The sequence below is a fragment of the Aotus nancymaae genome, unplaced genomic scaffold (assembly GCF_030222135.1).
Source record: "Aotus nancymaae isolate 86718 unplaced genomic scaffold, 86718_ANA_hifiasm-v0.15.2.pri h1tg000040l, whole genome shotgun sequence".
In the NCBI taxonomy this organism is placed as follows: Eukaryota; Metazoa; Chordata; class Mammalia; order Primates; family Aotidae; genus Aotus; species Aotus nancymaae.
In genome coordinates, this window is record NW_026988454.1 from 125,589,945 (window position 1) to 125,603,949 (window position 14,005).

At 47.1% G+C, this 14,005-nt stretch overlaps 1 pseudogene; it reads right to left on the bottom strand.

The window, feature by feature from the left end:
* Positions 1 to 789: 789 nt before the first annotated feature.
* On the bottom strand, positions 790 to 1,552 carry LOC105725319 (pyroglutamylated RF-amide peptide receptor-like; annotated as a pseudogene).
* Between the last annotated feature and the right edge of the window lie 12,453 nt (positions 1,553 to 14,005).

Sequence of the window (14,005 nt, forward strand, 5' to 3'; positions counted from 1 at the left end):
CCTCGAATTGGGCTCTGGGGAGAAGTAAAGCCCCTCTGCCCTCCTCTTGTCCACTCACCTCAAATGCCCCTGAATAAAAATAATAATAGTAGCAATGACCAGCATGCATATGCACTTACTAAGCATCCTTCTAAGACATGTGTTTAGCCAATTCATCTTCATAACAACCCTGTGAGAAAAGTACGTACTCTCATCATCCCATTTTCCAGATGAGAACACTGAGACACAGCGCATAAGGGCTTTCCTTGCTCAAGATCACACAATTAGAGAGCAGTGGAGCCTACAGGTGTCTGAGCCTGAAGGTGGAATTGGAAGATCCACCCAGTTACCTAGAGATGTGAGCTCTAGCTGAGCCATTTCGTTGCTTTGTGACCTTGGTTGGGCCATCTGCCCTCTGGATCTCAGTCTCTCCACTGATAAAATAGAGGGGGTGGGCTCTCAGGTCCCTAAGGGTCTTCTCATCTCCCTTGAATCTCAGCCCCTCTATTAGCCTATACTCTTAGACCCCCCCCCCCAGGCCCCACAGGCCTCCTGGGGCCCTGTCATGGCCAGGCTGGACAGTCGCCATAACTGAGGCCACCACTCCCACACCTCTGGGCTGCCTGGCCATCATCAGCCTGCAGAAGAGGTCCCTGAGTCGTGCCCGGAAGGGGCAGGAGAGGTAGAAGTAGAGGATAGGGCTGACAGCGCAATTGGAGTAGGCCAGGATGGTGCAGAGGCTGGAGGCCACAAAGGCAGCTGGTGAGGCAGGCAGGTGGTCCATGGCTGCCACGTAGCCCAGCACCCACATCAGCAGGGCCCCCACATCAGCACAAAAACCACCAGCACCACAAGGATGAGCCCTGTGTTCTCTTGGTGCTCCTGGATGCTCTCCCGCACAGGGCCTCAGGGCTGTGTCCACAGGAGCCAGCCCACGTGGCTGAAAGAGCAGCCCAGCCCCAGCATGCATGGCAGGAAGGCCAGGGCTCCCAGCAGGCTGAAGTAGCAGGAGGTCCCAGCAGGGCTCAGGAGCAAGAGGCAGGCCCAGGTCTCAGGAGCCCCCCGCTGTCTCCTCCTCCACTGCCACCTGCTGGAACAGCCAGTTGGGCAGGGATGCAGTAAGGCCCAGGGCCCACACGGCCCCACAGAGCAGTAAGCGGGTGCCCCAGCTGGCTGGGAAGGCCACGTTAGGCCGGGCCACAGCCATGTGGCACAGAAGAGCTGTGGCCACCATGCTGTAGAAGGTGCAGAACATGGTGGCTGTGTTGATGGCCTGGCTAATGCAGATGGCAGGGCCCAGCCACCAGTCGTGCTGCAGGAAGCTCAGCAGCAGCACGGGCACCACACAGGCCACGAAGAGCAGGTCAGAGAGTGTGATGTTCATCATGAGGCTGTGGGTCAGGGTGTGGAGTGGGTGGGGGATGCCCGGGCCCCAGTCCACCGCCAGCAGCATGAGCCCATTAGCTGCCAGCCCCACCAGCAGGACAGGGCCACAGACCCCAGCAAAGATGAGTCGGAGCAGTCACTCAGGTGTGGCCGTGAGCTGGGTGATGAACGTGGCATTTGGCTGCATTCTCCTGTTTCAGATACACAAGGGCAAAGTAGAAACCAGCCAATACCAAAGGCCGCCTTCCCCGTTCCTGCTGAGCCTCCTGTTTTCACAGACCCCTGCATGTAGTGGGCCCGGATACGTGCTTAATCTCGGCACACACTAGTCCCTGCAAACCTCATTTGAACCCAGGACACGGACTCCATCTGTACCCTGGGTTCAAATCCTGCCTCTGCTACTTACTAGCTTCAGTACCGGGAGAGCTATTTATTTATTTATTTATTTATTTATTTAGAGATGGAGTCTCATTCTATCACCCAGGCTAGGGCATGATCTTGACTCACTGCAACCTCCACCTCCCGGGTTCAAGCAATTCTCATGCCTCGGCCTCCCAAAGTGCTGGGATTACAGGCGTGACCCACTGCATCTGGCCCCTGGGAGAGTTACTTAATGTTTCTCTACCTCAATTTCCTCAGCTGTAAGAAAGCAAGGAAATAAAAGAAATAAAACAGATGTCAATAGTAACTGTCATAAGTGGTAAGACTCGGGTAATTTTCATTTTCTTCTTTAAAATGTATTTCTAAAATTTCTGCAGGGAATACACATTATGCTTTCATAATCTGATAAATATATATGTACATACACACATATGTATCTAGTTTTTGGCAAAACCCTGCCCTGTGAAACAAGCAGGTTTAATGTGAGGTTCAAATGGGAAAGTGGGTCTGAAAGGGCTTTGAGAAGGTGTGAATCCCCTCCTAGTGGTTCCCAAGCTTCTTGGGACCACCTGGGGAGTTTCACAAATACGGAAGCCCGGGTCCCATCCCCAGAGACATGATGCAGTTGGTCTGGGCTTTGGCATTTTTGAAAGATCCCAGATAGACTGGGTGCAGTGGCCCAGGCCTGTAATCCCAGCACTTTGGGAGGCCGAGGCGGGCAGATCACGAGGTCAAGAGATCGAGATTATTATGGCCAACATGATTAAACCCCGTCTCTACTAAAAATACAAAAATTATCTGGGCATGGTGGTGCGCACCTGTAGTCCCAGCTACTCGGGAGGCTGAGGCAGGAGAATCGCTTGAACCTGGGGGCGGAGATTGCAGTGAGTCGAGAGTGCGCCACCATACTCCAACCTGGCCACAGAGTGAGACTCCATCTCAAAAGAAAAAAAAATTTTAAAGGAAAGATCCTAGATAATTCTAAGAGCAAACCAGCTTGGGAATCACTGCCCTCTAGGTTGCGCTGTGCAGGCCCCTGGCGGGGTGGGGGGAGTCTGTACCCAGCAGTCAGACCTTTCTCCTCATCCCCACTCTGTCGCACATGTCAAGGTCAGAGTCCTCCCAAGAGTCTGACTGGGAGGACTCTGGCTGGAAGATGGGATGTAGACATCCTAGAGTCAGCCCAGTGGCTGACGTCACCACTGGCCACCCTGCAGGCCAGGCCAAGGCCCCAGAACTTTAGCTGGAGAGAGGCTTGCCTGCCAACTCAGTACATATTTCCTGAGCATTTGCTTTGGACCAGATTCTGGGAATCCAGCAGCAAACAAGACACGGCAGAGGAGTTCTCATTGGAGTTATCCCCGACTTTTCTCCCACACTGCGGTGGGGGCTGAAGACACCTTTCTCCTGCAGGCTCAAAGCCAGATTTGAAGGAGTCTCTGAGTCCTTCCTGCAGAGCCCCAGCCTGGGGGACTTAGCTTGGTCTCTGGGGTCCCAGGGCAGCAGCATGCCTGAGGGCAGCTGGGGAGCGACTGGAGAGGGGGCCGCTGTGAATTCTGATGCCGGCCACCCTCCCGGTCCCACCAGCTCCAGGGACTGCAGGAGGAGGGGAAATGAAGGACCTGTCCAAACACCCCAGCTGCCCTGGATGAAAGCTGTCATCCAGCCACTTTCCTGGCATTTGTCACTGCCTTTTCGTCTCTTTTTCCTGGTCCACACCCACCAATGATGTGGACTATTACTGGAGAGGAATTGGCAGGGAGCAATACAAGGCTTGAGGGACCTGGCCCCTGCCCCTGATTCCCTGAAGCATCCACATCTTCCTGTAAGCAGTTGCATAACTTCAGGGTTAAGTCTGCGGGTATCGGGAGCTTGGGTTTAACACCGGCTCCAGCACTTACTCGCTACGTGACTGTGGACAAGCTACTCAGCCTCCCTATGCAGTACTCTCCTCTTCTGTAAGATGGGGAGAACACACCCGATGGTGTGAGGACTAAATGAAATAACACGAGCTAAGCGCTCAGAACGGTGCCTGGCGCACAGTAGGCACTGGGTAAAGGAGGGCTGTCATTCTGCCCCTGATCACCCTCAGTTCCAGCAAGCTCTCTTCTCTTAGAGCTTCTGCCCAACCTTCATTCTATCTCCCTGCCCTCCCTTCTCATTCCACAGCCTGAGTCTCGTCAGCCCACTCCTTTTCTTAAGGGTGGCTCTTTTTCTTAATCAGACTCTGGCTAAGCCTAAGCCAGAGCCGCCTTGGCTGACATGCCCCAAGAATTCACCACTTGCCTGGAAGTTCACCCTGAAGTCTACCTGGAGTTTCTCCTGCTGCTGTCATTGCCTGCTTTGTGCTGCTCTGAGGTTCCTGGGTCCTGTTCCCCAGCTTGTGAGCCCTTTGGCAGTAGGAAAGGCTGCTGGTTCTTGCACTGCTGTGCCCTGCCCTGCTGTGCCCTGCCCAGCAGGTGGATCCGACCCGAGAAAGCTGAGAGGGTTCTGGGCAGTGTGGAGTCTCTCCCAGAGCTCCATCTCCTGGGAGCCTGAGCTGCCTGAGGCCAGAGCAGTACTGAGATGAGAGGGGGAGGCCTGGGGGCCACTCCGGTACTGGGCCCCCAAAGGACAGGGGCTATGTCTTATGTCTGCTGGACTGCCTCTCCCAGGAATCACACCCTGCCTACCTGCCTCATTAACTCCCTGGCCCACAGGACAGAGATGTTGGTGCTTGCCCCAGAGAAAGAGCCATTAGCAACTTCAGGACCTGTTTCCCATCCTCACCCAGGGCCAGCATCACTCACTCCAGCCCACACCCCTCTCTCTCTCTCTCTCTCTGAGCATGCCACTGCCCAGAAACTGCTCAGTTCAGGGGCAAGACTGTGGGCTGCGGGAGAGGGCCCGAGACAGGAGAAGACGTTGGGGTAAAGAAGGATCAGTGAAGGGCCCAGTAAAAGAATCAGCTGGACCAGGCCAGGTGTGGTGGCCCACGCCTGTAATCCCAGCACTTTGGGAGGCCAAGGCATGTGGATCACGAGGTCAGCATGACCAACATGGTGAAACCCCGTCTCTACTAAAAATACAGAAGTTAGCTGGGCATGGTGCCATGTGCCTGTAATCTCCACTACTCAGGAGGCTGAGGCAGGAGAATCACTTGAACCTGGGAGGCGGAGGTTGCAGTGAGCTGAGATTGCATCATTGTACTCCAGCCTGGGCAACAGAGCAAGGCTCTGTCTCAAAAAAAAAAAAAAAAAAAATCAGCTGGACCATGGGAATCGTCCACATGGAGTCTGGAGGTTGGATGGGGACCCTTGAGGGCATCTAATCTAACCTTGGTGGCTTCGGATGCTAGGATCTTCTTCCTCATCTTTTGCCAGGCATTACCTGGCTTCTGCTTGTGCGCCTCTGGTGATGGAAGGCTCACTGCTGCTGAGACATTCCTTGCAGAACTGAGAAGAGGGATTGGGGCCAGGTCCTAAGACTGTGTGATTCAACAGCCCCTTGTCACTTCCTCTTTCTCCTTCGTTCTCTCTCTCTCTCTGTATCTCTATTCCTTGTACTGTCTTTGCTTGTCCCTCTATGAAAAAGGGGTTTCTGTTGATTCAGCCAGGAAAATCCCCAGTACCTGAAGGATTACAAAATACCAAACTCAGGCTGGGCACAGTGGCTCACGTCTGTCATCCCAGCACTTTGGGAGGCTAAGGAGAGAGGATCCCTTGAGCTCAGGAGTTTGAGACCAGCCTAGGCAACATAGCAAGACCTTGTCTTTGCAAATAACTAAAAAGCTAGCCAGGTGTGGTGGCGTGTGCCTGTGGTCCCAGCTACTTGGGAGACTGAGGTGGGAGGATAGCTTGAGCCCAGACAGTGAGGCTGCAGTGGACGGTGATCGTGCCAGTGCACTCCAGCCTGGGCAACAGAGAAAGACCGTGTTTCAAAAAACAGACAAACAAACTCAGCACCTGGCACATGTTGTACATTCAATTCGTGGTGATGGGAAGATGTGACAGACATACAAACAGACCACGGACGATGGGTCGGCAGTCTCTCTAAGACTCTAAGGCAAGCTCTCTGAGGGCACTGGAAACCCCAGCCTAGCTGATAAGGTGTATCCACCATTCAGAAGGTGACTATTATGGAATTCTGGAAACTTCTGCAAATGCTCCAAAGAGGAGTGTGTGAATGATTCTGAGTCTAGGTTCCCCAGCTGCCTGGAGCCCCCAGCCACACCCTAGCTGCCCCTCAAATGCATCGAGAGACTGACAACTGAGGGTAAAGTCCTGTGCTTGGGGACACCGTGGCATTAGAGCAGGGGCCAGGACACCTGAATGTGACCCCTGGGAGATGTGATTTGGATCATGGGAAAAGGGAGTGAGGTTGGGGCTCTGGAAGACAGGAGGGCATCAGGGCATAGCAGGGGCCTTCGGAACATTATTCAGGGACTAAAGATGAATGCGAGTCCTGCCTTCCTCGAGGCAGCTTATAGTCTTACATTGAAGTTTTTGCCACCTCGGCCTGCTTTCTGGTTCTCTTTTCTATCAAACTTTGGCCACTCCCACTAAGTCCCACAGATGATTCACCACAGCTCTACTCAAATGCGACATATGAGGGCATCGATGCTAAAGATTCACCTTGAGCCCCAAGAATTGTCTATATTCCTTTCTAGGGCAAAAGGGTAAACTCCTTGTCCCCATATACAATTTACTGTCAGGTCCTCAAGGTATACCTTCAGCAAAGTTGATCACCTTCCTTTCTTCCCATGACAATTATTGCTGTGAAGTTATTTAAGTTGGGAATGAATTACAAACAGAAGTCACAGGAGTCTAGTAATCCAGGCAAGGAACCAAGGGAGTTGTCCTAAGGAACTCTAAAGGTAAGGAATCCTAACACACCCTTAGCACCCCCCATGCCATGTATCTCCACCTTGCCATCTGCCTTGCTCCTTTCCTTTCCACAATGCCACCTCAAGTGCCACCTCTTATTAAAGGTCCCATCCAACTCAGAGGGAAGAGCTGGAGAGGTACTTCCATGTACCAATGAACAGAATTGTTCAGGAAATGCCCAGAGGCCCAGAAACAAGTAGCCTGAGAGCAAGGCTGGGCAAGGAGAAGAGAGGAGCCCTCTGCCCCCAACCATAAGCCCAGCACTGGTAACTAGCACAGCTGTCTACTGCTACAGAGGGCCGGAGCATGGAGAAACCTTCTCGCACAGGCATAGAGGGCCAGTTGAGATGGACGGGAACGAAGAGGAAAAAAACCCTCTGGCACCATAGGCACAAAAGGCAGATGCATGGGAAAAACTGGAAGCAATTAAAGTACCAGCAGCATCAAAAAGCCACCAGCCAATTCAGCATCTGACTAGACTGACTCACCACCCCACGCCTCTATACATATGGTAGCCCACTTGCAAGTATTTCATTCTATTTTGTTCATAATAGCTGGTGCACAAAAGTTAACAGAAAGCCTATCGTAAAGAGATAGATCAACTCAGGGATCCCTCAGATGCTGCAAACTGGCAGGGACTTTGAAATTAAAAAATTACCACAAACAGTGGGCAACATGCATCGATAGGGAATTCAGAGAAATGAAAACTAAGTTGGAAAAGCGGAAGAGCTAGAAGAGATGCTATCAAAAGAAGTCTTCAAGTGTCTCAACACTGGACATAGCTGAGAAGCTCATCAGTAAACCTGAAGATCAATAGAAATCCAAACCTAAAAGAAAAATAGAATTAAAAGAAATGCTACAAACCAGAATTGATGAGGTATAGAACGGTATGTACAATGGTATCTCATGATTTAACATTACTGGGGCCCAAGAAGGAAGAGCAAAGAGGCAAGAGATATTTGATAGAAAGGCAAAGGTGGGGGGGGGGGGGTTCTGCTTTCTGCTCAGTTTTGCTGTAAGCCAAAACTTCTCTAAAGAAAAGATGTATATGAAGAGATAGAAAGGCTGAGAACTACCAAAACTAAAACCTCTCTGATCCTATAACCCTCAACACCACAAGCAGACACTCAATCTTATAGATTTAGCATGATCCCGAACTCCAAGTGCTTTTTCATAGAAATTAATGAGTTGGCTTTAAAGTTTATGAGGAAAATTGCAGGGACAAAGCCAGCTAATGCCCTGAACAGTGAGTTAAAGGCATGTGCTACCCGATCAAGACTTACTTAGTAATCGAGACTCCCAAGACAGAATGAAGAACCCAGGGTAGACTCGAATATCAAGTTTGAAATAGTTGCCCTAGCAAAGCAGGGCAAGGGTAGGAGGGAGGTGAGGACAGGAATGCTCAGATGAGTAAGGCAGGCCACTATTCATATGGGGTGAAACCTTGAGTACGGATTCTGCCTCTCACTGTGTACAATGTGTGTATCAACGCCAGATTAAAGGTTTAGATGTAGAACCAGCTCACTCTATGTTGTCTTTTATTTTACATTTGGGTAAATAAAGCCAAAATGTGCCTTTGACAAATTGAGCTAAAGGCAATTAAGATACAGGGAACTTTGTCCTGCTTTTAGGACCAGGTGGCAGGCAGAGATTTGTGCAGTCAGAAGGTCTTTCCACCCTTTCCCCTATGTCCACTTGAAGATAAGATGGTAGTCTCCGTTTACAGCAGACATCAGCTCACACTATGCCAGCAAGATTTGAAAACAGACTTTACTCCTTCCCAGTTTTCCTGCCTTTGGCAGCCTGGCACTGCTTCTCATTGTCTTGCCACTTCTAAAATTTACTGTTCATGGAAGACTTTCATCAGCCAGGACTCTAAGCCACCACTTGAGTCACTTTTTAACTGACGTTTGTTCCATGTGATGTACACTGCACGTGTTAAACTTCTCTTACTAATCTGTCTTGTTACACACGTTTGACCCAGTCACAAACTTATGAGGGTGAAGAAGATTATGCTTTTTCTCCTTTAGGGGAGAAGAAATCTTTTGTTAGGTAAAAAGCATACATCTAAAGGCGTAATTGATTACCACTAAAAGAGCATGTTGATTTGGAAGACGGCATACACTATTCTTGGCTTTTTAATCCCATTTTAATGAGTGCAAAGTTGAATGTACCAGCCTCAGGAGTGTTGCCTTAATGGATTTCTTGGGTCCTTGAAATTGTCAGTTTCAAGTGGGGCCCAAAGAAATAAAGTAGTAAGAGCTATGCTGTATTACAAAATTCAGGCCATATTAACAAATTAGAGGTATCAAGGGCAGATAACCTTTTTTTTTTGGTCTTTGGTAAGCCCCAATAGACTTGGCAGCACATGTCTCTAAGGTTCTGAGTAAGATTATACCATCTACAACAGAAAAGCAGTCCCTGGGTTGCTACTGGGTCCTTGCAGAGTCTGAGTACTGATTACAGAGTATTGGAAGCCTGGAGCTACCACGCAAGGAATTGATCACACCCATTGAGTCATGAAGCTGGGTGACTACAGCAGCTTTCTACCTTGTAATGCTAACAGACCACTTGAGAGCACCCAAGCAAGTCTGGAGGGCATGTTATTTCTTTTAATCTCCAAAGTGGAGAGAGGTGGGGAATAGAGGAAATGTAAATCTGTTCTCCCCATCATGTGGAACTCAGCTAGATTTGATAGCTATCTGGGATTTAGAGTTGTTTATCTCTGCGTCTACTTGTCACTAAAAACCAAGTTTCTAGGGCTTTATCTTCCCACAACAGATCTAAGTGGTATTGCCCTTGAGAACTCAAGCTTATCCTCCAATAGCAAGCTCCTCCTATAGCCAACCTTCCTGTCCCGAAAGCCTCAAACTCCTTAGAAGCAGGATACATTGCCACCATTCCAACTCTAGCAGAAGAGCCTTTGGAGTTTGGTGGCTTGAGCTGCAGTTTTCTAACATGGCACATCAAGGATATCAACGCAATACTTAGAAGCATCAACGGCTCGTTAGATGCCCTTCTATGCAGAGCATTAACAGGCTAGAAAGTGGTCCTAAAGGAAGAAGGAAGAAAAGTACGTTTAAGTGCCTATTTACAAGAAGTAAATTCAAGTGGTCCTATCCCTTAACAGCTCTTCTAGTCACTGAAAGCAGTCAAGAAAGTTATTGGTATTTCCATTTGACCCAGCCATCCCATTACTGGGTATATACCCAAAGGATTATAAATTCTGCTATAAAGACACATGCACATGTATGTTTATTGCAGCACTATTCACAATAGCAAAGACTTGGAACCAACCCCAAAGCCCATCAATGATAGACTGAATAAAGAAAATGTGGCACATGTACACCATGGAATACTATGCAACCATAACAGGGATGTTTTCATGTTCTTTGCAGGGATGTGGATGAAGCTGGAAACCATTCTCAGAAAGCTAACACAGGAACTAACACAGGAAGAGAAAGCCAAATACCGCATGTTCTCACTCCTAAGTGGGAGTTGAACAATAAAAACATAGGCACAGGGAGGGCAACATCACATACTGGGGCCTGTCAGAAGGTAGGGGCAAGGGGAGGAAAAGCATTAGGGTAAATACCTAATGTAGATGACAGGTTGATGGGTGAAGCCACCATAGCACATGTATACCTATGTAACGAAACCTGCATGTTCTGCCCATGTATCCCAGAACTTGAAGTATGAAAAAAAATGATAGTGGTGTGTATAGGCATCTTCAAAGATGGCACCAGACTCTAGATTCCCCACAGTATAAAATGTGGGCCTTTAACACAGGGCAGGGTGATTAACGCAAGTGTGACAGGCTCTATCTATGACCAACTTGGACTTCTACCTGGGGCTCAGTTAAACGAATGCATTTACTCTGGAAGTCCGAGCATACTAACTTCCTGCTAAACTTTGGCCATCTTGTTCGTGACAGCTGAAATGAAAGCTCATTTTGATGCAGCTTCCATGTTAGGCTTTTTCTTTACCTGCAGAGCTAAGCAGAATATTCTGGACTCTGAATGCTTCAGCCATTAGTCCCTTTGTCATGGGTTTTGGTGGTGCTGTCTCTACCACATGGAGAGCCAATTTGCCATGTGTGAAACCTGCTTTTGCAAGGCTCTTTCGTGAGGAAGGCAATCCAAGCGTCATATCTTAAGTTCATCATATTTGGAACAAGCATGGATTTCCTGAGAGTTTCATGAAGCATAAAAACATGTATGTCAGGTTTGTCCAGGAACTTTTAATATGCATTATATATAGATAATAGGACAGCCGGCCTGACAGTGAAAATTGTGATTTAGTAATATGCCACCACTAGACTATGCTTAAACCCTGTTTTTATTTTCTTCATTTTAAAGTTCAAGTACTTTCATGAAATACATGGACAGTTGTTATATACTATTCATGTTTTCCAAGTCAGCATTTGTGTTCTATTCTAATTGTGTAAATTATAACTGGTATATATACACCTGTTCACGTTACGCTTTTCAACCAAGTTTTTATGGTTAATGTTCTACCTGCAGGCTATACTGTGATTTACTCAATAGAAGAATATTTAGTATCTTGTTTTTCTAAGCTATAGGTACAACTTAATAGCTTTCTTATATTTGGTTATTATAGCTAAATAAATAAATAAATGGAATACTGTATTCAAAAGATAAAGGAAGAACTCAAGCCAAAAGAAAAAGAACTCATGGAACAGAAGACTATTTCTATGAGGGCTTTGCACTACAGAAAGATGTAACATATTTTTCTGATGGGCTTTCTGGATGCTGTTTTACTAGTCCTGAGTCTGGGGAGTGTAATACCCTCCACCCCCACATCTCACAGATGGAGCAGCCACCCAGTTATCAATGCTCTCCTTGTGTCTGAACCTATTTCCCATCTCCACCAATCCCAAGCAGTGTAATCCCGCATTGTGTGTGCTGCCGTCTTTCAGGTGGGGGCAAGTCTTGGGGGCCAACCCCTGTGGCTGCAGTTGGTTCACTTTTATCTTGTTGGCGACCACTGGATGCACAGAGAGGATGGGAACCTCTATGGGCTTGTGCCAGTCCTCACTCTCCTCCCTACTAGAGCTCTCCATGGGGTCCCAGGATGGCTTAGTCATGAAAGCGCTAACTCATTGACGCGGCAGCTGACAACTCTTCAAACGGGCTGCCTGAGAAGCCAGGGTTTGTAGAATTTGTATATTCTATTAAAAAACCTTCAGCTTACAGATGATAAGACACAGATTGAGTTGAAAGGGCAGACTGTAAAGCTATCTTATCTTGTATTTTAACTAAGAATGAAATCAAGACTTAATGCCATACAAATTTAAGGGTTAGAATACTAGATAGACTGGCTGAAGACCAAATTTCTGGTGGTGTCTTGAAATCCCTACTATTTTTATTTTTAACAAATTAAAAGAGGACAAGCACTGTGGTTCACACATGGAATTCCAGCACTTTGGAAGGTCGAGGTAGGTGGACTTGTCCTTTTTTAAGTGTTATGTCACATGATGTTCAGTAATTTTTTTAAAATAAAAATAATTGGGGCCAGGTTGGTGGCTCATATCTGTAATCCCAGCACTGTGGGAGGCCAAGGCAGGAGGATCACTTGAGGCCAGGAGTTCAAAACCAGCCTGGTCAACATAATGAGACTCTGTCTCTACAACAACAAAATAATTGTTTTTAATTAGCTGGGCATGGTGGCATGTACCTGTAGTCCCAGTTATTCAGGAAGCTGAGGTGGGAGGATTACTTGAGCTTGGGATGTCAAGACTGCTGTGAGCTGTGATGGCACCACTGCACTCCAACCTAAGTGACAGAGCGAGACTCTGTCTCAAAAGAATAAAATAAAATTAAAAAAATAAATAAAAATAAAAATTTACTGAGCGTGGTGGTGCATGCCTGTAGTTCCAGCTACTCAGGCTGAGGTGAGAGGATCTCTTAAGCCCAAAAGTTGAAGGCTGCAGTGAGTCGTGATCGTGCCACTGCACTCCAGCCTCAGTAACAGAGCAAGACCCTATCTCAAAAAAATAAATAAGTGAATAATAGGACCTGATGATGCTTGTAATGACTTTTCTTTTTCTTTTATATCTATCATCTTGTCTCTGATTTTTTTTTTCCTTGGGGATATTCACACTTTCCACTAAGCCCTGGTTTTGAACTCCTGGCCTCAAGCTCAGGATTTCAAGACCAGCCTGGACAATGCAGTGAGACCTTGTCTCTACTAAAAATAAAAAAAATTAGCCAGGCATGGTGGCATGTGCCTGTAGTCCCAGGTAATTGGGAGGTTAAGGAGGGAGGATCACTTGAGCCAAGGAGGTCAAGATAGCAGTGAGCCATGATTGTGCCACCGCACTCCAGCTTGGGCAACAGAGCAAGACCTTGTCTCAGGGAAAAAAAGAAAAGACTTAAAAATATCTTTCCACACTTCATTAACTATATTTTTGTTTCCTTATTCTTTTTTCTTATTAGTTGAGAGTTTTTTTAATTGATACATGATATCTGTACATATGTATGGGGTGCATGTGATATTCTGATGCTTGCATACAATGTATAGTGATCAATCATGGTAACTGGGATATTCATTACCTCAGACATTTATAATTTCTTTTTTTCTCCCTGTTTAGTACTTCCTTCAGTAGCTCTTGTAAGGCACGAACATTTGTAATTTCTTTGTGTTGAGAACGTTTCAGATCTTCTCTGCTAGCTATTTTAAAATATATAATAAATTATTTTTAACTATAGCAACCCTACTGTGCTATTGAACACTAGAACTTATTCTTTCTATCTAACTGCATGTTTGTACCCATTACAAACAGATATCTCTTCGGTATACTGATTTTCTTTTCTTTGGATAGGTACGCAGTAGTGGGGTTGCTGGGTTGTGTGGCAGTTCTATTTTTAGCTCTTTGAGAAACTTCCATACAGTTTTCCATAATGGCTGTCCTAATTTATATTCCCACTCTCAGTGCACAAGTTTCCTTTTCTCTGCATCTTGGCCAGCATTTATCTTTTGTCCTTTTGATAGCAGTGATTCTAACTGGGGTAAGATGATAGCTCATTGGGGTTTTGATTTGCATTTTCCAGATGATTAGTAATGTTGAGCATTTTTTCATATACCTGCTTGTTTCTTATATTTAATTGATTACTTTTTTTTTCTTTTGAGACAGGGTCTCTCTGTTGCCCAGGCTGGAGTGCAGTGGTGTGATCACGGCTCACTGCGGCCTTGTCCTCCAGGGCTCAAGTGATCCTCCCATATCAGCTTCCCAAGTGCTAGGACTACAGAAATGCACCACCACACTTGGCTAATGTTTTATTTTATTGTAGAGACAGGATTTGGCCATGTTGCCCAGGCTGGTCTTGAACTCTTGGCCTCAAATGATCCTCCTGCCTCTGCCTCTCAAGTGC